Source organism: Microcebus murinus, chromosome 14, assembly GCF_040939455.1.
Source record: "Microcebus murinus isolate Inina chromosome 14, M.murinus_Inina_mat1.0, whole genome shotgun sequence".
Lineage (NCBI taxonomy): Eukaryota > Metazoa > Chordata > Mammalia > Primates > Cheirogaleidae > Microcebus > Microcebus murinus.
Window position 1 is genome coordinate 35,039,482 of NC_134117.1, and position 3,603 is coordinate 35,043,084.

Genomic DNA, 3,603 nt, shown 5'->3' on the forward strand with positions numbered 1-3,603 from the left:
ATGCTGGTGGCCCAGTGCAGGAAGCTAAGGAGATATTGTCTTCATATCTAAGCCACCAGGGTGAGTAAAAAAGCAACCCCTCCAAAGCTCTGCAGATATAGAAGCCCCAGAAGTCATCTGACTTTTATATAGTTTTCAGAGACAGGTAGATTGGCAGCTATGTGTCATTAGGATCCCCCAAATTTGTGGTTGACATTCTCTCTTCCAAGCATGACTTGGGATCAACAAGCCTGCCTGAGGTGAATTATCTGAATTATGCAAGAGGATGAGTGTAATAGATTCTTAAGCTGAAGAGCAGTTTTCTGTCAACCTGTTCTTTCTCTTTGGATAATTCACAAAATTTGCCTCCCCTAGGTTTTATGTAAAAAAAAAAAAAATAAGGAGCATCACTATAAAAAATTAGTGAAAAACTTTCTGTTCATGTCTTTTTGCCACTGTTTAATGGGGTTGTTTGTTTTGTTCTTGCTGATTGGTTGAGTTCTTTGTAGATTGTGGATATTAGCCCTTTGTCAGATGTACAGTTTGTGAATATTTTCTCCCATTCTATAGGTTGTCTATTAACTCTGTTGATTATTTTCTTTGCTGTGCAGAGGCTTTTTAATTTAACAAAGTCCCATTTATTAATTTTTGTTATTGCTGTATTTGCCTGTGGAGTTTTAGTCATAAATTTGTTGCCTAAGCCAATGTCTAGAAGAGTTTTTCCTATGTTTTCTTCTAGAATATGCATGGTTTCATGCCTAACATTTAAGTCTTTTATCCATCTTGAACTAATTTTTGTATGTAGTGAGAGATAAGGGTTCTGTTTTATTCTTCTGTATATGGCTATCCAGTTTTCCCAGCACCATTTATTGAATAGAATTTCCTTTCCCCAGTGTATGCTGTTGTCTGTTTTGTCAAAGATCAGTTGGTTAGAGGTAAATGGCTTTATTTCTGGGTTTTCTATTCTGTTCCATTGGTCTATGCCTCTATTTTTATACCAATGCCATGCTGTTTGGGTTACTATAACCTTATACTATAATTTGAAGTCAGACAATGTGATGCCTCCAGATCTGTTCACTTTGTTTACGATTGTTTTGGCTACTTGGTCTCCTCTTTGGTTCCAAATGAAGCATAGAATTATCTTTTTTAGATATGTGAAATATGAAATTGGTATTTTGATGAGAATTGCATTGAATTTGTAAATCACTTTGGGCAGTGTGGACATTTTAACAATATTGATTCTACCAATCCATGAGCCTGAGATGTTTCCCCATTTGTTCGATTCATCTATGATTTCTTTCATTGGCAATTTATAGTTCTCCTGTAGGAATATTTCACCTCATTGGTCAAGTATATTTGACCAAAAAACATGAAAAAAAATGCTCAACATCACTAATCATCAGGGAAGTACAAATTAAAACCACATTGAGATACCACCTTACTCCTGTCAGAATGGCTACTAAAGAGTCAAAAAACAATAGATGCTTATGTCATTGCAGACAGAAAGGAATGCTATTACACTGATGGTGAAACTGAAAATTACTACAACATCTATGGAAAACAGTATGGAAATTCCTCAAAGAAATAAATGTAGACTTACTATTTGATCTGGCAATCCCACTACTGGGTATCTACCCAAAGGAAATAAGTCATTTTATCAAAAAAACACCTGCACTTGAATGTCTATGGTATCACAATTCACAATTGCAAAGATGTGGAATCAACCCAAGTGCCCATCAGTTCATGAGTAGATAAAGAAAATGTGGTGTATATATACCATGGAGTACTACTCAGCCATAAAAAGAAATGAAATAATGTCTTTTGCAGCATCTTGGATGGCACTGGAGACCATTATCCTAAATGAAGTATGTCAGGAATGGAAAATCAAACACCACATGTATGTACCCTCTAATAATTGGGAGCTAAACGATGGGCACACATGGGCACAAAGAGATGTAAAGTTCATTGGAAACCAAGAAAAGGGTATGGTGGGTGGGGGAAGAGGGGTAAACACGTACCTATTGGGTACAATGAACATTATTCTGGTGACATTGATGATATGATGGGCACACTGAATGCTCCAAATTAAGCATTATACAAGGTGTTAGGATATATATATATATATATATATATATATATATATATATTGTCATCCACGGTTTCTGGCTTATAACTTCCATAGTCCTTGTTATAATGTTGGGGTGCTTTAGGCCCTAGGAGACAGAATCTCTCTTTCTTACCTTCTCCTGTCCCCCTTCCACCTGCCTAAGGTGGGACTCTAATCCAATGTAGGTCAAAAGACCCTCATTCTAGAAAGGGTCCTTCCCCATAACCTGGTGGAAGGAATGCTACACAGAGAGGCCAGGGAGAATCTGAACAAGCAAGCCTTGCTGGCTTTAGACCATGTGCTTTTTGTCCAGTTACATTTCTACATGGTTGTCAATCATGCCTATGTAATGAAACCTCCATAAAAATCCAAGAGAACTAGGCTCAGAGAGCTGAGTAGCTGAACAAAAGGAGGATCTTGGAGGAAGGTGCCTCTTCCCCTGTACCTCACTCTCTGCATCTCTTCATCTGTACCCTTTGTAATATCCTTTATAATAAATTTGTAAATGTGTTTCCCTGAGTTCTGTGAGCAACTCTAGCAAATTAACCAAACACAAATAGGGAGGGGAGGTCATGGTAACCCCAACTTGAAGCTGATTGGTCAGAAGCTTAAGAAGCTTGGACCTGTGACTAGTGTCTGGGGTGGGGGAAGTTTTGAGGTCTGAGCCCTCACCCTGTAGGATCTGACACTGTCTCTGGGTAGATAGTGTAGGAATTGAATTAGAGGACACCCAGCCAGTGTCCACTGCTTGGGGGGTAGGGAAAACCCCACATTTGGCCACAGAAGTCCTCTTCCATGTGGATTGTTGTGGAGTTTACAGGAAAGCATAGTTTGGGGAGTGTTTTCCCAAAGCAGTATCCATGAAACAAAAACATTTATACCCCCTTTATGTTTTGAAATAAAAATAATTTATAAACAAAAAAACTAATTAGTATCATCAGGCCGGGTAATTACTTGTTTTTCTTTTTGAAGGATAGATTAGAACATGATAACTAGAGTTTGCATGATACATGATTACCATCTCTGTGTAATAAAAAAAAATAAATATTGTTGTTGGGATAATTTTCTGTGTTCTTCTTTCCAGACAGGGAATGTTAAAGATTAGCCTACAGATTTGTGCAAATGACAAAAGGTGGCTCTGGATGTGTATTAACTGCTATTATAAATAGCCCAAGTTCCTCCTTTGAAACCTAAATGATTTGAATTTAGTTGGAAAATCATTTGTTCCATTCTTGATAATTAAGATGAAAGGTCACATATTCTTGATTAGACAAACAAGAAAAATTCTTAGTACAGAGGAAGTTAGTTCCAAGAAAATATTTTGTTCTGCAATAAAGCGAAGTTTTCCCAGAACTGGAGAATGAAAGATCCTTTAACCAAAAAACTAAATATCAAACTGCTGTTATGTTCCCCCAAATCTAGGCCATTGAATAGAATTAGAGTCTTAGAAACATAATCATAGCTCCCTTCTGGTGGTTTCTCTATTTTGTGACTTTCTCAAACTCTTCATTGGCTCA

The 3,603-nt window shown here is 37.2% G+C and overlaps 1 non-coding gene across 1 annotated transcript; it reads left to right on the forward strand.

The window, feature by feature from the left end:
• The first annotated feature begins 3,020 nt into the window (after positions 1-3,020).
• On the forward strand, positions 3,021-3,157 carry LOC142875801 (U8 small nucleolar RNA). Its single transcript, XR_012923086.1, has one exon. It is a non-coding gene; the product is annotated as a U8 small nucleolar RNA (small nucleolar RNA).
• Positions 3,158-3,603: the final 446 nt, after the last annotated feature.